This window comes from Dermacentor variabilis, chromosome 11, assembly GCF_050947875.1.
Source record: "Dermacentor variabilis isolate Ectoservices chromosome 11, ASM5094787v1, whole genome shotgun sequence".
In the NCBI taxonomy this organism is placed as follows: Eukaryota; Metazoa; Arthropoda; class Arachnida; order Ixodida; family Ixodidae; genus Dermacentor; species Dermacentor variabilis.
Window position 1 is genome coordinate 82078999 of NC_134578.1, and position 23247 is coordinate 82102245.

Below are 23247 nucleotides of genomic sequence, written 5' to 3' on the forward strand. Positions count from 1 at the left end.
GTCTGCAAAGGAATACGTTTACCTAGGTGAATTAATCACAAGGGACCCTGATCAAGAGAAGGAAATTTACAGAAGAATAAAATTGGGTCAGAGCGCATGCGGCCGACATATTCAGATCGTTACTGGAAGCTTATTATTATCACTAAAAACAAAGGTGTACAATTAGTGCACTCTACTGGTTCTGACATATGGGGCAGAAACTTGTAGACTGACAAAGAAGCTCGAAAACAAGTTAGGGACCGCACGAAGAGCGGTGGAGTGAAGAATGATAGGCGTAGCGTTAAGAGACAGGAATATAGCGGTGTGGATCAGAGAGCACACGGGCATAGCCGATATTCTAATTGACATTAAGGGAAAGAAAGGGATCTGGGAAGGCCATGTAATGCGTAGGTTAGATAACCGATGGACCATTAGGGTTACAGAATGGGTATCAAGAGAAGGGAAACGCTGTCGAGGAAGGCGAAAGACTACACGGGGTAATGAAATTAAGAAATTCGCAGGCGCAAGTTGGAATTGGTTAGCGCGACACAGGGGTAATTGGAGATCGGAAGGAGAGGCCTTCGTCCTGCATGGACTTAGAATAGGTGTTGTTGTTGTTGATAATGATGATGATGATGATGAGAGGAAATATTAGCTTCATTAGTAATTTTGATACATATTACGCTGTCATATCTGCGAAAAGACAAATTTTGGACGAAACGTTATCAGGTATTTCGTTAACGTAGATAAATATAGCAGCGTCCCAAGTACAGACCCTTGTTGAACGCCAGATTAGACGGATGTTCAATGTAACGAAGTTCAATGAACTTCGTTAGCGTTTACAAATTGCATACGGCGTGTTCGAAATGCTTTTTATCCAATTAAGTACGCTAGTATCAATGTTTATTGCGCTGAGTTTACATAGCAGCAATGTGTGGTGAACTTTGCCAAATGCTTCAGCAAAATCGAGGAAAATACAGTCCGTAAGAAATCCTGTGTCCAAGTTGGTATGCAAGTCGTTACTAAAGCAAGGAAACTGGGTATCACAGGAGAATGTTTTACGAAAACCATGTTGGCTAGATGTAAAAAAAAAATTGTTAGATTCAAGATGGCTGACTACCTGAGAATAAAGTACATGCTCCATTATCCTACAGGGCACTGAAGTCAAACTAGTGGGCCTATAATTAGAAGGGTTATGCGTATCACCAGATGTACGAATTGGAATTATCTTAGCCGTTTTCAGACTAGAGGCAATGTGCCGTTGTAAAGCGACAGAGAAAAAATTAATGATAACATTACAGAGCAACACTCACTATTACTGTGCAAAAATTTAACGTTAATTCCGTCAACACCACATGATTTTGTTTCTAACTTAGTTATGATTGATTTAATACCATTACTATTAAATGATATAGGATCCATCTGGGGGTATTCCTTAGGTCGTATTTCGGGAGGAGGAGTAACATGCGAAGATGGCGAAGAGGCCTGTACGAACGTGTGATTTAGCACATCAGTGCATGCGTGGTCGGCGATTGCATTCCCAGTTGGTGACATTAGAGTGAATCTTGTAGTGCTATCTCCTTTCATAGAACTCCAGAATGTCCTAATTACTGCTAGTTTTTTAGTACCTTGGGAAGAGTAACGTTGTAGTAAGAAAACTTCGCAGAGCTTAAGTTAGAAAAGTACGTGGCAGCAGCGGATTTGTATGAGAACCAGTGTTCAGGATTAAGTGACCGTTTAGGGATACGAAATAGGCGTTTCTTTTTGTTGCTTAGTCTTCTAAGGCGTCTGTTATATAATGGTGTGTTACTATTTCAATATATACGTCGGACTGGAATATAACAATTTGTTAGATCAGATACTTTTTTTTAAAGATGCGCCAGTTTGACTCCACAGAACGATAGAGATGGCCGAGTAGAAACGGGTCAAGAAGGGAAGCAAGTTCATCGTTTATTGCAGAGAAGTTAACCTTTTTATATTACTTCATTTGTCTAAATCGTTTACGTATCAGCGGTAGTGATATCGTGATTGTACAATGTAATGTATCATGGTCGCTAAGGCCAGGTAAGTGCGTTATCGGGGATTTAATATCACTTGATGATGTCAGCACAAGATAAAGTAATGATGACGTAGTTATACGTGTTGGAAGAGCGACCGTTTGTATTAGGTAAAGTCAGAACAAATAGCGATAAATTGGTTGGCATCACTGGATGATGGGTTAGAAAAAATACGTGCTCGACCAGTTTACGTTAGGAAAGTTAAAGTCGCCCACAATAATTTTCTTTGCTCGGGGGAATCTTATCGTTAATTGATTTCGGCAGTCGTGTAGGTGATCACAAAATGAACTGGTTCGAGGGCGGCTGGTAGCAGACGCCTAAGATAATTTTTTTTTAAATTAATGGTTAAACAACAGCAGACGGATTCAAGTTCAGTGATTATCGGTATATTAAAACACTCAACGTATTTACTAACAGCCAGCGATACACCGCCTCAAATTCTGTCAGTACGGTCACTCCGGTACACAAGGTATTTTTTACGGCGATGAAACAATTGCTCATTTCTTTTTTTGTTAGTCAATCAAGTTTCAGTTATCGCTATCATGTCAGCATCAGTGTCATCAATCAGAGAAGAAAATTCGTCCCTTTTATTAAATAAGCTGCGAATATTAGTGAATACAACGGAGACAACATGTTTCGAGGAAGTGGAGGCATCTGCTGTCGCCTTTGTAAGAGTTTTGTAAGACACGACCAGAGCGAAGAATTCGAGAGTCGGAATTTCTGTTTCGTGGAGTAATTTCTGTTTCGTGGAGGTATTTCGTAGACGACATCGTTACCTATAGGTCGTAGCCGTAACACTTTTCTCCCACAGATAGTCTTTTGTAGCGAAGCCTGTAGGGTACATGTAGTCCTTTGCCATATTCCGTTAATTTATTTCTTATACTTCGCGTTGCCTCACGGAGGTCTTCGCTCAGTCAGGGCCCCCCCTTTTAGTAGAGGACGTTCAGAGAGAACTTGTTCTTTGGTTTCGTAAGATGAAAACTTAACTATTATCGGCCTCGATGTTTGTTGAGTGAAGCGACCAATCCTACGTGCGTGTGCTATGTGGTCGCATGTTAAACCGAATTTTAAAGTGTTGTTTATCAAATCTAAGGCTTTCTCTACTGATTGCATTTAATTTTCTGTTGAAGTATCTGGTAAACCGCAAAAAAAAAAACTGGTTATCGCGACGTGAGCGATCTTCCACGTCATCAAGTCGTGCACGAAGCTTGTTCGCATCAATTACTATACCTTCAATCTCCTCGCGCAATAACCTGATATCCTGCTTCCATTCATCAGGGATGGCTGTCTGGCTTCCTACGTGCCGCAATCTCTGATCGATGTCGGATATAGCATGTGAACCGTTTTATTTATTTTTTTTGCTGTTGTTTGAGCTCATGTATTGTCTCCGACATAGAATTTTGTACAGATTCCATTCTAATAGATCTTGCATTTAAGTATTTAAGCGCCCACGGTCTTGAGTTCTTCAGCAAGTACTTCGTTCTTGGATGGGCCAGGATTGCTTTCCACATCACCACACAGTAAGGAAAGGAAAGAAAAAGTGGAGAAGGAAAGGCAGGGAGGTTAACCAGTTTAGCTTAACCGGTTTGCTACCCTACACATGGGAGAGGGATGGGGGCGATGAAAGATGGGGAAGGGGAAGAGAGAGAGAGAGAGCACATAGCACAGCACACACACATCGTCCGTTAGAGTCCATCAATCTGGCATGGTACGTGATATCACTGCCACAGCCGCTTGTCCAATCCCGTCTCTTTTAAAAACCGAAGAAGTCCCTTCGTCACCTTCACCTGCGGTGTCATCTGTCGGCGGCATGTGAAAATCGTGTCGAGGGACAATGGTCTAGTGTCAGGGTGCGCTAGAATAGATGCCAGGGACTGTCGCTGAACATTATATTCAGGACAGTCGCACGGGATGTGTTCCAGCGTCTCCTCGCAAAGACTGGCATTGCAGAGAGCGTTGTCGGCCATTCCAATGCCAAATGAGTACGATTTCGTGAAAGCCATCCCTAGCCATAAGCGATAAAGCAGAGTCGCCTCTCTTCGGCGTAGTCCAGTTGGCATATAGAGATGCATCAAAGAGGGCAGGTTGTATTGACGGTTGCTCTGTTTGGTCTGGCTGTTTGGTGTGCACCATAGAGAGAGCGTGATCTCCTGTGCAAGCACTCGAAGTCTGCTAGCTGCATCGGATCGTGAAAGCGGTATGGCCTCTTCTTGTGTGTCTTCAAGAGCTGCCCGAGCGGCATTATCGGCGTCTTCGTTTCCGGTGACGCCACAGTGACTTGGCAGCCATTGAAACGTCACCTGGTGTTCTTTTTCCTGTGATGTATGGAGTAGGCATCTAATATCGAATACGAGCTGTTCGAATGGCCCGCGACGCAAAGCTGATAGTACAGATTGTAGGGCTGCCTTTGAGTCGCTGAAGATTGACCATTGTCGAGGTGGCTACCGATTGACGAAACAAAGTGCAGCGCGAAGAGCAGCTAGTTCAGCAGATGTCGATGTTGTAGGGTTGTCAGTCCTAAAGCTTATGGTAATAGCTTTTGCTGGGACAGCAACAGCACCGGACGAACACTGGATGTTTGTGGAACCATCAGTATAAATGTGTTCACTGTCCGCGTACCTCTCGTGCAGAAGAAGCAGAGACAGTTGTTTCAGCACAGGCGACGACAGTTCAGACTTTTTCCCGATTCCTGGTACACTGAGATGGACTGTGGGGCTGATAAGACACCAAGGGGGTATCGATGGTTTAGATGCAGCGGTGAAGCCCGAGGGAAGTTTGTCGTTGTACTTGATGATAGTTTTAGAGAATGATGCTTGGTGCTTGTCTGAAGGTAGTGTTGCAAGGTGGTGATAGGGGGCACGTGCAACATATCTGATGTGCGTTCTAAGGGCTTCCACCGTAATGTGAGTTCGCATTGGATGGACCCGAGCAATCGCAAGAGTTGCCTCTGTTGACGTGCATCTGGGCAAACCAAGGCAGACTCTGAGTGCTTGAGCTTGTGCTGCCTGCAGAACACGAATATTTGTCTTGCAGGTGTTGGTCAGTACAGACCACACAGTAAAAGAAAGAAGGAACTTAACGGGTCACTCAAGGCTCATGGGCCGGAAGCACGACAGTGAAGCGATCACTAGATTTAAAGCAAAGATGCGGCAGTTTGGCAATATCACTGACCTGCAGCGTGAAGAAAGACAAGTGTTAGCCTGTCGTCCTGTCGGTGCCTCCGTGCCCTCTGACTGTCCAAAGCGTATTGCTTGGCTTTAAGCGCCCCGCTGCTGGCGCTGTCAATGCTGTCGCGGTTGCGCAGTGGCGAGCCGAATATACGAATGAGGTGTCGTTCCAGATGTAGATTTGGTGCAGGCTTTGATCCGGGCAAAGTGTGGCGGGAACAGATTCACCGAATTTGCCGGCCACGGGAGCATGGAGGATAGGCTCGCCACGGGAATCCAGTGGAACAGCGCACCGGAAACCATGGATCAAGGTAGCGAGTAACAGCAGCGTGAAAAAAAAAACACAAGAGTGAGCCTGCCATCCTGTCGGTGTCTCCGTGCCCTCTCGCCATAATGAATCGAACAGCCAAGCAATTCGCTTGTATTGGCACATATTGTTTTTATACGAGGCCGAATATGATGGGTCCGCGTTACGGATAAGGAGTGTGTAGGGGCTATATACTAGTTGTTCGCAGGCGTGGCATATGTACAAAACCAGCCTAGAAACAGCAAAATCTTTCGTCGAGAAGAATCGGCTTGGAAAGCCCGGTTCATTTGGACTAGCTGCAATGCTTTTATTTACGTTTCGACCACCAACATTAGCTACTGTCACGTGTGGCAGAATGGGGCAGCCGGTGTAATGGTAGTAAGAGGCAGAGCTTCCACTCAGAAATGAGTCGCGAGGTATGCATCCCGCGTAGAAAGTCTGAGGGGGAGTCTGATATGGTTTCCCTGCGTGCTGTGTTGTCTTCCATTAAGGCGACGTCCACTTTTCAAAGGGGCTGATTCACGTCCTGGGTGGGACGTGTCCGCACATGCACTTTGCAATAAAAAGCACACATCGTACCTCGCATTTTTTTACGCGTTTGGAAAGGTGGCTGAATTTCTAAAAAAAAAACAACGTTGAGGGGAAGCAAAGTTGTCTCCTTTTTTTTGCCCCTAGGGCGAAATATCTATACAGATAGCAAAGTGTTAATATTACTCAAAGTAAAGGTTGCCGTTATATGGGCACTATCAATTAAAGCATACATCCGTTTGCTAAGTAAACATGCTCAGTGTCACGTGTCCAAAGCGGTGCCCTCCACGGCATAGCTCAGTGACAATGGCGTTGTGCTGTTGAGCTCGAGGTCGCGGATTCGACCCCGACCGGGGCGGCTGCATTCACATGGTGGCTGTTGTGCCTGGCGGTCCTTCTGGACAATAGGTGCTTCACCGTCTCGACGCCAAAGAGCTGACGACGAAAGCGTCGCCTGAAGCTAAGCGACAACCGATCGTGTGTCGCATCTTCGTCTGTTCGACGACCCAGGGCTGACGAACGAGACGAATTCTGGGGCCCCAAACTGCAACGGGCCGCCGGCCCTGTGCGCCTCTAAACAGCATGCGTCGTTATTTTGTGCGTTTCCCGCGAAGCTCGAGCGGCCGCCCTACGGGGTCCGGCACCGACTGTTGACGGACAGAACCTCCATTCGAGGTGACCACAACCGCCGCATTCTTTGGAAGCGGTGGTGACAGTCGAGACGAAAAGGATCGCTACAAGTGGGCCGTTACGGAGAGCCTACACTAATTTGCTGCAAGGAGCCTACGGTGACGACTTCGTGGGGAGCAACGTCGACCCCGGCTTCACGTGAAGTTGCTGCGCCTTCACTTCTTCGAGTGCAGGTCGAAGGTTAGACAACAGAAGCGCGGAGTACGGCGGAGGGGTGTGACACTGTCGGTGGGAGTTTGCAGACTGTGCGACAGTTACGAAGGACACTGAATTCCCTCGACGAGCGAAGGGTGGAAACGAACTGCTTAAAAAGCGGACTCGGAATGAGAATTCATTACTAAATGTTCGGTCACGTTACAGGTATTTAGTTTACAGACGGAGGTCCCATAGTCAAAGAATGTATCGGGACCTCCTGTACAAGAACAATTATGATAGTTAACAACTGAAAGCAACAGTTAGCACACAATAACGTAGTACACAACTAAAAAGAAAAGAACGGTGGGATGACAAAATACAGGATTTAGTACAACCAATAACAAGGCTTAGCATAACTCATGATAGCAACAAAAAATGCTTGAAAAAAGAAAGTTTATTCGCATTCTTATAAGAGCAGAAGAAAACGAAGAAAAAACAAACGGATACAATAAACCTTCTCGTTAGTCTGTCCACAATGAATACATTTTTAGTTCTCTTTTAACTTGGTGTAAAGATCTTGCATTTTTCATGTAAGTGTAAAAGTGTTTCATATTGATATGGAAGTGAATTCTACAGTCTGTTTACCATAGTTGGCGCGGGCCCTTAGTAAAAGAAAATGGCTATTTAACGCGAGAGTGGTAGTGCTGGAAATTATCAGGTTAGGTGGTCAAAATTTGATCAGTGGTAGCCCATTACTCACAAATTTGTAGAAAAATATACCTAGGTTACATTTAGTGAGTACAGAAATATTAAGAATGCTACTCTCGTGTAGTAGGGACTAGAGACTAGAAAAGCGTGAACTACAAGTAATTATTCTAATGGCACGTTTGCTTCCGAATTTGGAAGGACGTAATTCGAGTGTTATAGCTATTTCCCCAACATATTATACCATACGTAACACTAGAGTGGACAAAAGAGTGGTAAAGTGAGAGTACCGGGGTACCTGTGAAGTAAGATTGTGTCTCAATTAAGATGCGTGTACCATAAGCTATTTTATTTTTTATGTGAACAATATGATTCTGATATTTCAAACTACAATCAAGTAGAAGGCCAAGGAAAGATGAACATGAATTGCAGGAAGAAAGTGGCGACAGAAAGTGATAGGCGGAAGGGATGCTACGTTTCGCTGGTGTGAAGAGAATACAGCAAATTTAGTCTTGGTTGCATTAATAGATAACATGTTGACATTACACCACCTTAGAATATTCTCTACATAGGCATTTAGTTTATTATCGAGATATGATATATCTTTGTGAAAGGCGAATACAGTGGTATCATTACCGTACAGAGCGCATTTTGTGGAAGAAAGAGAATTGAGTAAATCATTGATATAAATTGAAAACAGAACTGATAGAGCCCTGGGGCTACATCTATGTTAGCAGTTCGCTGTCGAGAACAAACATTGGAAACAGAAACAACTTTAACTCTGTTAATACGTTTCTTTTTCAGTAGTGAAAGGGCAGGACCGCAAATGCCAATTGCCTCGAGCTTAGCGAACAGGATATTATGATTTATGCTATCAAATTCCTGCGTTAGATCAATATAAACTGAGGCCGCAAGAAATCCTTCATCGATTAGCTTTTTTAATTTGGGCAGTAAGATTGACGTGTAAAGGCGAGAGAGCCTTTTCCGAAGAAAGAGCAGGCCTCGTCGTCGGGGACGGACAAGCCTTGAGAAAGGCACAATCCGCCAGCGCGTTTGGTATGGTTTTGCTTTAATGATGGCGCGTCTTCAGGATTTCTGTTCTTTTTTTTCTCGTGTCCATACACCGCCCAGCGCAGCAGGCGGCGCTACCGCAATACTTGAGAAACAGGCGTTTCAACACTCCGGCCGGCGCCAAACGTGCTATAGGGGCGTATTTCCAGAGGGTACACTAAAGCTGCACTGGAGGCGATAACACCTGGCCATTCGAGAACCTCGAGCGACGGTCACGGACCGCCCTGTCGGCACGAGTAAAAGTCTCCATTACTCCATTCCCCGCTTCCGACGAACTCTTGGCACACTTTGATCCTCTGTAATAACCACGCCATTTGCTCTTATTTGTGTTGGAGCCCGGGCGGGCATATTATGGGCGTTTCTGAGCAAAACCAGATGTTTTTTATACCACCGCTTCCAGAAGGTCTCTTTAATTTCTTGCTTTTGAATCCACGTTTCAAGCAGCTCAGTATGCGTCGTGAGTTAAACCTCGAGGGTTCACAAATTGGGAAGGACAGTGAGCTTCCGACCATGCAAGAAGGGAGCGGGAGTTACCACTCCCGGTTCATGCGGTGTGGTATACTGACAAGTTAACGGGCGAATGTTTATGGTGGCTTCAACTTGCGTTGAAAACATTGATTACCTACTCGTAATTGACAAACGATGTGCCAAGAGCCTTTCTGAGACTGTCCCTGGCAAATCGTACGATGCGCTCCGAGAACCCAACCCACCAAGGCACGCGGTTCTGGCCGAAAATTTCCCAAGAGGCCATGAAAATAAGAATAGCCTCTAACTGCACTGCCTCTTAAGAACCCACATAACGCACGAAGCTCACGCGAAGCACGCTTAAAGTATAACGCATTGTCAGAGTAAACAACACGGCGCGCCAGCCGCGGCGAGAAGTGAATCGGGACAAAAAGCTTCTAGAAAACATTCATTGTTAGCACGTGCAGCGAGCTCCAGATGAATGGTGCGTATTACGGCACACGTAAAGATGACAGCGTGGGCTTTTCCGACCGGTCCAGCTTTCACATAAATATATCGACCTTGCGAAATCTCCTCCTACTGTGTCAAAAGACTGGGTCATTCCAACGAGCTCAGCAGGCGGTGCTGTCATTGAGACACAGGCGGGTTTCACGCGGAAACGAGCACACTGAGAGCCCTTCGCGATCACTTCCTTCACGCTGTGCCTGGAAAGGCTGGGAGCCACAGTCCAGAATCTCTCCCGTGGCTCTTCCGCTGTAACTGCAGTTCCAGCGTGGAAGAGACGTTGGTGGACACTGTTGGCGATCAGCTGCGTCATTCGATGATCGCCATGAAGAAGTAGAGGGTTCTCGACGCTAGGCTAAGTAACTGCGGTCTGTAGTCGGGTTCTTGTGCGTAGAAGTCTGTCGTCCTCCCCAAGAAATTGGCGGAGAAATTTTATGCACCATAATGTTTCGATGGTGCGGCCAGCTCTCAGTGACGCTATTTCCGTTGAGAAAGCTTGGGTTTGGGTATAGGAGAGCCCGTAAACTTCCCCACGGGCAATATTTTCAGTCAGTAGCACATTTTTCTTCGGACCTGTTAGTCGTCTGGACCCATCGGCAAACCTTGGGATCCAGGCGGTCACTCTAAGCACGAGATTCCCGGAGCTATATATGCTCAAGTCGACGAGCACGGGGCAGGGCTCTGTTGACGTACATGCATGTAGCACGACGATATCGGCCGCGCATTGTTGCGCCACAAGTCGTGCGCCTATCACAAGTTGTGGGCCTATCACAAGTTGGCCTCCATCACAAGTTGTGGGCATCTACAGTTGTAGTTTGAGTCCATTCAGTCCATTTGAGTCCATGCGTCGCTAGCCAAGCTGGCCCTCTCCGCCAGGGGTCATTGGTGCAGAGTGAACGCGCTAACGTTCCCCTGGAAAGCAAGTCTGGAGGGTTCTTCCTTCCAGAGCAGTGGTTCCATTGTGAAGGGTCTGTTAGTTCTTGCGTTTCGGACACGCAATTACGGACGAACGGCTTCCACTTCGCGACGGACCCTTTGATCCAACTTAGAGCCCCCATGGAGTTCGTCCAACAAAAATATTTCAGGGATGGTATGTTAACAGTGTAGCTATCCCAAGTCGAGCCTTCGCCGTCCGGCGCCAGGTGTCATGCCGGGGGGAGGGGGGGAGGCAAGCTCCGGAGCTCACCGCCAGACGGCGCGCCGAGGGTTAACAGCGTTTAACTTAGGTAGGACATTAGGCAGTATAATTGCAAGGGGCGGGCCCTGTTCCAAAGGGCCGCTCATAACATCCATCCATCCATCCATCCATCGTTAAAGCCCGTTGATAACTTCAAAGTAGCGACACTGTCCTCCCCGCGGCACTTTCCTCCTCGATTCTCCTCGCGCACCGGCAGCATGCTCTGCGCACAGCACTCTCTTTCTCCTTGGCTCCCGCGTACGGGCCGCAGTACTCGATGGAGGCGCATGATTTTGGGCCACTTGCGCGCCCCAGTGGTGTAGAAGATTCGTAATACTGAATTTAACGTTTGTTAGGAGGTTGGTTTCTTCTTAAAGCGTATGACTCGGGCATACTGATGTAAAGGGAGCTTTTCTTTAGGCGAGTTCTATACTCAGGACATTTGTTTCTGCCACATGATAATACGATGCTTTACTTTGTGCATCCGATCTGGTATTGCTTGTGACACATCCCTCTCACTTTGGGTTCTTTTTTGTTGCCTGTGCGCGCATGCGTAGCGCAGGTATTGTACACAGCGTGCCTTCTTATAATGAGTTAGTCGCGAATACATCGTCCGTCAATGTGTTTGTCTTGTCAGCGTGCAAGTATCATTTTGCGCTGTGGTGTCTGTCAACTGAATAGGATGGTTACGCGATTTCAGTGCGAGCAAGCGTGCGCGATCTTGTGAACACAACCTGCACATCGCCTATGCATCCGTGATAAAACTAAATGGTAATAGTTACCCCCTCAGGCGTGCGTGGCAGCCGACTTCAAAGCGAATTCAAGGACTGAAAGATAATGCAGAAAGTAGACTGAAGTTGTCTAAGTATGCGAAAGCATACCCCAAGATTTCAGTTGGCCTAGTCTCAAGTTTCAATTTGCTCCACCCCTAAAATTCAGTTGCCCCGAACACAAATTTCAGTTGGCCCACCCCTAGATTTCAACTTGGCATATCCCCAAGTTTAAGTTGGCCAACCCCCAAATTTAAGTTGGCCCACCCTCACATTTCAGTTGATCCAACCCCGAATTTCATGTTGACCCACCCCTACTATAAGCTTGCCCACGCGTTTTCTGAGGAATCCTATGTATCTCTATCGGTATTTTCCTTTCATCGAATTTTTTGGTTAGTTTGCGTTTCATATCACTTATAATTAAAGCTACCAATCATCTACTTTGACACCATTATAACGAACAAATGACTTAGGTGTGCAAATTACGCATTTTTGTGCAGATACAGGGTATTACACTTTTCGCGTGACGGGGCTGGGGTACTCGCCAAAGAATGCTTACGCATTAAAAATGCAATGACAATAGCTAGAATTCATCACCCGCAATGTCACGAGTATACTTGCCGTGAATTTTTTCAGGGCTTGCATTCATTATATCTAAGTGAATGACGCACACATCAAAGTAACCTGGAAAGAACGCTCCTCTACAAGCCACTATTTCGATTTTCAGTGAAACAGGCAACGTATGCAAACAATCACGAAAAGTGCGACCGAGAAGCTGTATCTTCTTACATAATTGTTCGAAGCGGAAAGAACCTATAGTGTTGCATTTCCGACTGAATAACAGTTGACGACATGCGAAGGGGTGGAGTCCCAGCACAATATTCAGCATACTGAGGACAACCCCATTTTTACGCCTACAGTTGCGAGTGAGAATTCAGAAAGCTGCCACCCAAACTGCTATCTACCTCTGTAATCGAGGCCTGGAAATTTCCTCCGAGAAATGAGCACTAGTGCCATTTACGCGCAAACTCATGACGAACTACAGAGAATACCACACATTCGATCTTACAAGCTTCCAGGTGTCATAATCGACAGGGACTTGTCATGGAGCCCTCACGTGTCATAAGCGAAAAAAACGATTGACAGGCGTCGGTCACCTGTTAACGTCTCTCACTGGCAAGACTTGGGGAATGTCTACAAGTGCTATGCTACAACTATGCAGGTGATTTTCCTCGGTTTTCTGCGGAATAACCAACAGAGGAAAAACGAATCTACGCACAATACAAATTTTTCAGGCTGAAGCCCTCCGGATCTGTCTAGGCCTACCTCAGAGTGCATCAACAGTGGCGAGATTTAGCAATCGCTAGAGACTCCCTTGTGAAGACCCACATTGAAATTGAAGCACTGAGGACTCATATAAGGCATCTAACCATGATTCCTCGGCACCACCTAGCCTCTCTACCAGCGGACAGACCACGCACCTCTTTCAGCATAACGATAACCGCGCATGTTCAATCATTGCCAGATTGTTTCACTCCTGCTGCGAGACCTTCAATTCCTCCATGGTGCCTGGATCAGCCAAAAATGAACCTGACAATACCTGGCATCACGAAAAAAGCTGATCTATCATAACCAGCCCTTAAACAGCGCACGTAACTACTTTTGTACGAGACCTACCTTGACTCTACCCGTATCTACACTGATGGATCTGTCCTGCCAAACAGTTCGGCTGCGGCTATCGTGATACAAGCGAAATTTACTACCATCAAATTTAAAACGACACACGTGACAACACCGACGGCAGCAGAGCTCGCAGCGCTCCTTACTGCCCTTCATTACACCGGTGATGAACCGCCACAAGAAGTGGACGATCTTTATTGATTCAAAGGCTGCACTGCAGTCTCTACTGTCACCTTTACGACGCGGACCGCACGAACAGCTAGTATTTCACATTACAACGACGATGCGCCCCATAAGTGATGCTGGCCATGCAATAATTTCCAATCGCTTCCAAGTCATTGCGGCATTGTCGACACTGAACAAACCGATCAAGCTGCCCGTTCTGCCTATACTGAGGAGCACCACGTACCAACACCACTTTCTAGAGCTGACGCAGCACGGCAGCTCCCCGTGCTTGCTCGCCAGTGCACCACGTCGCAATAGAATGAGCTACATTTCAAGAATTCCCGACTATGCTCCCTTGATCCCACATTTAGCTTTCGAGTCCCATCAAAGCTTCACCGTGGTGACGCCACGCTTTTGCATCGACTGTGGTTGGGAATTGCTTTTACCAAAGCCTATGCGTTCCGCCTAGGGATGGCCGACACCGCAACCTGTGACACCCATGAAGCCATGAAGAATCGATTGGCCATATTTTGTGCGACTGCCCGCAGCACAGTCCACAGAGGGAATCCCTTCGCCTCGAACTGAACCAGCTGGACGACCGACCACTACCGGAAGAAGGAATTCTACGCCATCGACGGGACCTAGCGTCACAGAAGAAGGCCGTATAAGCGCTGCTGCGCTTCTTGCGATCTACCGGCCTTTGTGAACGTCTCCAACTGAAAGGCCCTTCGTGTGTGTCTCGGTGTGTGCATTTCTTATTTAACCTCTTCCTCTCTGCCCTCTTTCTAACCCCTATCTCCCAACCCCAGTGTAGGGTAGCAAACCGGATACTAAAATCTGGTTAACCTCCCTGCCTTTCCTCTTCATATATATATCTCTCTCTTTCTCTTTATGCAACGTACAACATGTCGCAGCAAAAAAGCTGATGAGCAGGCCGGAAGAATGGAAAAAAAGAAAAGAAATAAAGCATTAGGGGATGCTTTGATAAGAGAAATAAGAAGGTGCCTTACCTCACAAACAACACTGCTCTTTGTCGCAACAAACTTCTTTCGGCCAATGTTGTGCAGCCACTGCTTTTTGCGCAAGCCATCACGCTTTCCCTGTGGTATCATAAAAACTGTATGACCATCTTCAGGCTTCTTGCTGCAGTTATATGTGCTAAAGCACGGCATAGCGCTAGAACAACACCGCAGAGAACACAGTGCGCAACTTTCGCCGAGCCAGCCGCTAGCTAAGGAGAAAAATGGCGCCAACACAAAAGAAAAACGCAAGCAGAATGCAAGATCCGGGTGTTTACAAAGGAGACCAATCGTCGTGCAAAAAAAGTGAGCGCTAAACTGATTCCCGCGGAGGGGAATGGAATGCAGGCCCTGAAAAAAATTCACAACAAGTATACTCGTGGCATTGCGGGTGATGAAGTCTAGCTATTAGCATTGCGTTTTTAATGCGTAAGCATTCTTTCGCGAGTACCCCAGCCAGTACCCGTGTACCCCAGTAAGCATTCTTTCGCGAGTACCCCAGTGTAATGCCCTGTATCTGCACAAACATACGCAATTTGTACACCTAAGTCATTCGTTCGATATAATGGTGTCAAAGTAGATGATTGGTAGCTTTAATTATAAGCGATAAGTAACATAAACCACCCAAAAGATTGATGGAAGGAGAATACCCATACAGATACATAAAGCTCCTGAGAACACGCATGGGCAAGCTCATAGTAGGGGTGGGTCAACATGAAATTCGGGGTGGGGTCAACTGAAACGTGAGGGTTGGCCAACATAAATTTGGGGATAGGCCAAGTTGAAATCTAGGGGTGGGCCAACTGAAATTTGGGGTTGAAGCAATTGAAGTTTAGGGGTGGAGCAAATTGAGATTTGGGGCTAGGCCAACTGAAATATTGGGGTATGCTTTCGCATACTTAGACAACTTCAGTCTCCTTTCTGCATTATCTTTCAGGCCTTGAATTCGCTTTGAACTCGGCTGCCACGCACGTATGAGGGGGTAACGATTGCCATTCAGCTTTATCACGGATGTATAGGCAATGGGCAGGCGGTGTTCACAAGATCGCGCACGCTTGCTAGCACTGAAATCGCGCAACCATCCTATTCAGTCGATAGACCACAGCGCAAATGATACTTACACGCTGACAAGACAAACACATCGACGGACGATGCATTTGCTATTAATTCATTATAAGAAGGCTGTGTACAATACCTGTGGTGCAGATGTACGTACAGGCACGGAAAAAATCTAAGCACAGAGGGATGTGCCACAAGCAATAGCAGATCGGATGCAAAAAGTAAAGCATCGTATTATCATGGGGCAGAAACAAATGTATGGGGTATAGAACTCGCCCAAAGAAAAGGTCCTTTTACATCAGCATGCCCCATTCATACGCTTTAAGAAGAAACCAACCTCCGAACAAACGTTAAATCCAGTATTACCGATCTTCTACACCACTGGGGCGCGCAAGTGGCCCAAAATCATGCGCCTCCATCGAGTACTGCGGTCCGTCCGCGGGAGCCAAGGAGAAAGAGAGTGCCGTGCGCAGAGCACGCGTCCGCGCCGACGTCACATCCGTTACAGAAAGCTGATGGTGGAGCCCGGCATAAAACACTCTCGTGTTAAAACACGTTGTGAGATATAATTGTAAGATCTACGGTGTTCGATCGCCAGAGGTGTGACGACCGAAAACCATTGGTCTTAAAATCGTATCTGCCACCGTGTACGTTAAAGATTTTTTTGTTCCTTGAACAGCTTGGATAAAGTTAAGTGGGGCACCTTACATGCCCATTGGAGAAGGGTTATTCTTAGAACATTATTGTTTCCCAGCGTTGACAAAGACTGGAACGGCCTTCTTCGCAATATCCTCGCCGTCACCTGCCCATAGACATATTCTGGAAGCCTGACCGAGCTACTGTTGACGTAATATCGCAAGGCCTTTATTGTTTTAGATTAATTTTCTTTTATTCTTTTTCTGCGCACCTGCACTTTATTAATGCTTCATCGTGGGGTCTCCAAGGATAAATGAACAAAATAAAACGACGGAGGTTTTTTTCTTTTGTTGAGACAGTGATGGATTGGCAGGGCTCCTCCAAAGCGGGCCCTGTTAAAGGCCGCCCACACGCGAGCATATCGTGCTTACGTGGGATGCTGGTCTGAACATGGAACAGGTTCGCGATGTCCAAGGCGCCCAACATCTGCTTACACGCGTTGCGAAATGCCGCTTAAAATTTGCTGAGGCGTGGCAACTCAACTCCCGGATACACGTGACAGCGTTGCTAAGCGTGACATGGAGGGGGTGCAGCGGTGTCTTCCCACGTTGCAACAGAGGTCGGAGAGTGCAACCGACGGCGTGGCTAGGAGATTAAGTAACGCAAAAAAAGGTGACGACCTATTTTTTTTCTTTACTGCTAGCACCACCTGAATGAGTCGCCAATAGTCGCAGTCTGGTGATTCTAGTCTCATTAGACAGAGCAATATCTGGCTATACAATTAGATGTGTAAGATATATCCTTGTCTAAATGAAAGAAGTTGTGTGCCTTATCCTGAGTAACTCACCCCCGTGTTTAGAAGTGCATCGTTAACTCGAAGCCCACGCTTTACTTGATTTAAATGACGCCTGTCGCGAACGCGCCGAAGGAAACGCAATGCGCGTCTTGGGGCACATTCACGCCAGGCGTCATTTAGATCGAGTCAAGCCTGGGCTTCCAGTTAAGACGCATTTCTGAACACGGGGGTATTGTTCGAAATAGATACGCTCTTCCGCACTTTGCCCACGTGCGATTATAAATTATTAATTGTGTGTGTTAAAGGCGGTCTGGCTAATTTACTTAGCCCTTCCAGCTCTTTCTGTAAAGGGACAGACAACCGCTTAGAACATGAATCGAAATAACCCCACTGATAGAACGTTTCCCTATCGTAGTGGCTAAAACGAGCCATGCTTTTCTCATCAAACGTAGACTTATATTTTTGGTTCATCACTAAAATTCGCTAAAAATGACCTTTGGCGCACAATGCGGCAAAAACATGAAGCTGCATAAGAGTTGCATCACGTGACCTTCTACAAGTGTACGCGGTTCCTGGTCTTTTTATTAGTATTCAAATGCAGTATACTTTCTATTATTATAAGTTTTTCGTGACTCACAATGTGAACATAAGCCTTCGTTTGTAGTGAGCAGAAAGGTTGCGCTGGAGTTGCATCATTTTCAAGTTTCCTTATTGTTTCGGACTTCTAATATTTAAGTCTGAGAAAGTTTAACATAAAAGGCGTGCGCTGTAGGTGTCTTGTTTCATGACATTTATTTATGGTCTGTCATTCTCAAAATTCCAAGGAATAACTTTGTCAAGGTATAGGATAATAAGGGTTTGAGCAACTGCAGTGATAGAATCATGTGGTAATATCCCCCGCATGTACCGCATGTCATATAGCAAGGCGTGACATATACATATACCTAAATATATGCAAAAATTTTCGCTCACGAAAACTCCGCCGACGCCGACACCGGATTTTCTGCGACACAGGGCCCTTAACATTGTCGCGTTCAAATGCCGACCTTCGAGAGGCTAGCAGCTGTGCTGTAAAGAATTACGGTAGAAGCCTTCTCATGATGACTGCCGCGAGAATAATTGTACAACTGAACTACCGTGCGGTAGTTTGAGCCCCTACCATAAGGCACTTCAATTTTTATCTTATTGCGATAGCAACTACATGGACATTCCTGGTAGTTTTGGTCAGTGTTGTCGCCGTTGATGTGGTGGTCCTTATGCATGGTGATCAGTTTTATGTTTCAGGGAATTTTTAAAACGATAGCCTGTTGCACGTACATATTTATAGTCCTTGAGCTAGATTATTCATAAAGGCGGACATTATTTGCACTAGAAATCAAAACATATATTCAAATAATTAACGCAAACCCACTAATTGTCTTTTGAATTATTTACTCTGCGACACATATCGCAATTTAAGAATTGTAGCAGGTGAGTTTAAAAGGCGGGTCCCTATTGGAATGAATTTCCAGAATGCCGCCAGTTTGGAGATATGTGCCATCAAACTTGCTGTAAAAATGCCCTCTTGTTCCGCTTACTTGTTTAATAAAACGCTCTTTTGTGCATTGAAGCACAAAAGTAACTAGAACGCCCTCGTATTTTGTTTCACATTTTCACAGTGCGTTTCACAAAACCGCACTGATATGGATCAAGAAGTTTGTCTGACTCAAGGAAGTGCAAAAGGTGACAGTCTATCATTTTTTCAAAAAGTTTGCGTATGCAACTTGTGAGGGCGATCGGGCGGTAACCTGTTACTAATGTGGGTTCTTTGCCTTCTTTCAGAATCGGAACTAGTAGGGATTCTTTCCATGCAATAGGAAGGTACTCGGCAGCCCATATAGCATTGAAAAGTGCGAGTGGCGTTATTTAGGTATCACTGTGGAAATGTTTAGGCATGTTTTACATGATCCTGTCAGGTCCAGGTGCAGAGTTCTGACATGCAGCGAAGGAGGCTGTCAGCTCGGCAATGTTAAAAGGCAGGTTATAGGATTCGTTCTGACTGCATTTGCAGTCGATAGCCTCGCCTTCTGCTATTTGTTTGTGCTTCAGGAATGCCTCGGAATAATGATTAGAACTGGAAACGCGCTCAAAATGTTCCCCAAGAGCGTCAGCTTGATCTTCCAAGCTATTCCCTTCATCGTTTACTACCGGCAACGGAAGAATTTCTTGTCCCTTTAACCTTGTAAGCCCGTTCCATACTTTAGCCTCTTGAGTTTATGAATTTATAGCCGAAAGGAACCTCTGCCAGCTTGCCTTTGCCTGTCGTCGCATTCTTCGTCCCTGGGATTTAGTGTGTTTAAATTCTAATACATTTTCGGCAGTAGGGATTTTACGTAGTTTGCACCAAGCTTTATTTTGTCTCCTCCGTGCCTCTCTACAATCGTCATTCTGCCAGGGGAACCGTCTTTTCAATGAAGTGCCACTTGCTTTAGGGATGAACTTTTCTGTTGCGTCAGGGATAAAAGTGGTAAAATATGATAAGGCATGACCTATACTAAAATTATTTATAAAAACTGGTGATATGTAGGTGGTTTCCTTAAAGCATTTCCAATTAGCCTCGGCTAGTCTCCAGCGAGGGAAATGTGGATGTCAGTCACATTGTTTTACTAGGTTTAGAGTTACTGGAAAGTGACCACTTCCGGATGGTTTTCTATGTACACACCATTCTAAATCAGGGATGATAGAAGCAGAGCCGATCGATATGTGTATTGAAGAGTATGAATTATTATGTGGAATATAATACGTCAGTTCTTTATTATTGAAGAGGCACGCACCTCAGGTTAAAAGACAATTTCCAATGAGTCGACCTCTGGCGTCTCTGACCTCTGACCTCTTCCAATGAGTCTCCCCACATCGTGTTATGAGTGTTAAAATCTCCCACAAGGCTCGGGAAGCTGATAAATGAGGTTAGAAAAGTCTGTTCTCTTTTGAAATGATGGTTCGGAGGTATATAAATGGAACATACAGTGACCAAGTTATTAAAAAGAATAGCCTGAACTCACACTGCCTCAAGGGGCGCCTGAAAGGTGACGTCTCGGCAAGCTACAGACTTGACGGCTACTATGGCTACACCGCCGGAGGCGTTAGCCTTGTCCTGATCCTTTCGGAAAATGCTGTAGTTACGAAGAAAATTTGAGTTCGTAGGTTTCAGGTGTGTCTCTCGAACGCACAGCAACTTTTGATTGTGTTTGTGTAGTAGCTCTTTAATGTCGTCGAGGTTATGAACGAGTCCTTTAACATTCCATTACCATATTTGTGTCTCCATTATGATAAAAGTGTTTTGTGCTGTGTGTTTAAGAGACGAAGATTAGCTCACGGGCCTTTTCCAGGCGCCGTGACGCGAGCTTTGGCTTTCTTGGAGCGATTGCGAGAATCTCGCCGCCCCTTAGGCGCTGGTGGCGCCTCTGGCTGGTGGTTGTGTCCATCGCCTCTTGAGAGGCGCTGGACACACGCTCTTACGAGTGCTGTGTTTCACGTGAAGGCCTCGTCTCGGTAGACGAGTCCAGTGAGGCCACCGGCCCGGAGGTCGATGGTCCACTCAACTGGGGCGGTGGAGCAGCGCAAGCTACAGCCGCCCGGGGGGAGGGGGGGGGTGGATAGCGTCACTGCCGCCTCAGCCGGAAAGCCTCTGGGGACCGTTGTGGTGCTGCCCCCTGACGCGCCACATCGGCAAAGCTGTTCTTGGGCAGGTATTAAACCCGCCTGCGTGCCTCCTTGAATGATATATTCTCTTTTACTTTCAGTGTTACTATTTCTTTTTCTTCCTTCCATGATGAACAGGACGGCGAGTACGCGGCGTGCTCCCCATCACGGTTCGCACAGTGGATAGAGTTTTGACATGATTCAGAGAGGTAGGTGTTCGTTAGCACTGCATTTCTCACAAGTCTGACGGCCTCGGCGATTCTGTGAACTGTGGCCGAATCGCTGGCACACGAAGCATCGTAGTGGATTTGGGATGTACGGTCTGACTCGGATTTTCATATACCTTGTCTCGATAGTGTCGAGCAGGTTGCTTGAGCCAAATGTAAGTATTAGCTGCTTGGTACCGATTTCTTTTCCCTCAAGCCTCATTTCAATTCTTTTGACACTGATCACGTTCTGATCACTCCAACCCTCTAGAACTTCGGCTTCAGGCACTTCTAACAGATGAGCATCGGAGACAACGCCGCGGGTAGCATTCACGGTACTGTGTGGGGTCACTCTTATTGGAACACCCCCAAAAGATACAAGATTGGGCAGTTTTTCATGTTGTTTCTGATCCCGGAGCTCTAGAAGTAGATTACCGCTTGCCATTTTCGATGCTTTGTAACGGGGACCGAAAACTTCCGTCAGAGATTTCGAGACGACGAAGGGTGAGACCAATGTCACCGTCTTTTCAGGTTTATTAGAATGGGTTACATGAAAGCGGGGAAAGTTCTGTGTTCAATTGCCAAAAAACTTAGACATCTTCGGTGCGCCCTCGTTTCTGAGTGCGATCAGGAAGTGGGGGGGGGAGAAATTTCCATGAATAAACATAAAAACTTCGGCAATAGCGCCAACCGCCCACCACGGAGCCCAACAGGGGGACGCGGCAGAGCTTGCATACAAGTCTGCACGACGCCAGTCGTACGCCGTCACTATAACCGAATATAGTGTACCCAAGGTTGGATAGCCACAAAGGATTAACCCTTGCCGCCAAGGAGAAAGGAAGTAAATGGAAGAGAGAAGAAGACAGGAAAGGCCAAAAAGTGATACAGAGACAGGAAAAAGTGACTGCCGGTTTCCTCCAGGTGGATCAGTCTGGAGGTGCCGTCTACGTGAATCAGAGACCAAAGAGGTGCGTTGCCTCCACCAGGGGGCCTCAAAGGTCCGAACACCCGGCATCGGCTCAACCCCCAAGATGTCCCTTTCCCCAGACACGGCTAAGACGCACACGGCTACGCGTGGGAGGGTCCAACCCTCACGTGCTCGGGTACGTGGTGTCGCAGCACACCAAACGCCTACTGACGCAGACGCCCCTGCGGGGTGTTCTTGCCATCCGCGCAATCCTCGACGGCACCAAATAGTAACGTTATCGGCGTACAGGTTATGTTCTAGGTCTGGTATTTCTTCTAGTAATGTGGGTAGCTTCATCACAGCAATGTTAAATGAAGTCGATGAGAGAAAGTAACCTTAAGGTGTTCCGCGCGTGATTGGATGACTAGGTGACACATAGTCATCAAGTTCCACTTTGACCGTCCTTTCCCTGTCAAGTCTTTAACACAGTACTATACCATACGCCCCGGTACAGTTGCCATGAGATTCTCTAGAATTGCGTGGTGGGTGACACTATCAAAAGCATATTGACCCCTACGATTGTCCTTAGCTGAGCTGTACTTAGTAAATCGAACACCTGGTTTTCGATGCCCAGCATAGCGTCCTGAGTACTAACATGTTTTCTGAAGCTCATCAAAGTCTCGTTTTAACGTTGAAGGCCTTCAAGGTGCCACTCAAGGTATTCTAAACGCGTCTTCTCCTTTAACTTTCTTACATAGGAGGTTAATAATATGGGCTTGAAATTGGATATATTGTAGGATGGTTTTCCTTTCTTAGGGAGAGAGAGAAACAAAAAGAGAAATGTAGGAAAGTTAACCAAGGACGTTCCCGGTTGGCCACCCTACACTGGGTAGGGGAAAGGAGAAGAATGGACAAGAAGGAGAGAGAAGAAAAATAACGAAGAGACAGTCACTCACGGAGTAAGTCGCAGAGGAATGTCCACTGTCACAAGCACTCGCACAGTCCAGCAACCTTCAAGAAGTGCAGCGGGACTTTTGTGGCTTTTCTCATGCAAGAATGCAGAGGCCATCGTCACAGGATCTTTTCTTCCGAGAGCACTGTAATATTTAATAGGCTTTTAGCTTGTACAGTATGTCGGTGAGCGACAAAGGATGGGCAATGACACAGAAAGGGCTCTAGAGTCTTATCGCACCCGCACAAATTGCACGCGTCAGTGTTGGTCATTCCTATTAGGAATGAACAGGAATTTGTAAATGCGACGCCCAACCACGCGTGACCCTTTAAAGTTGTTTCGCGGTGGGCGAGTCCAGGTGGAAGGCGAAGTCGCAAGTTAGGGTCGAGAGAGTGCAAGAGTGAGTTGGTGAAACCCGGTGAATTCCATCGAAGTGTGATGGGGCGAGCAAAGGATTGAAGTTGCCGCGCAGCAACAGTTCTTGAAAGTGGTATATGAACCCGCTGATGTTTTTGGTGAGCTGAGAGAGCAGGTTAATCTGTGCTGTCGTTGCCGACAATTCCGCAGTGGATCGGCAACCACTGAAATACA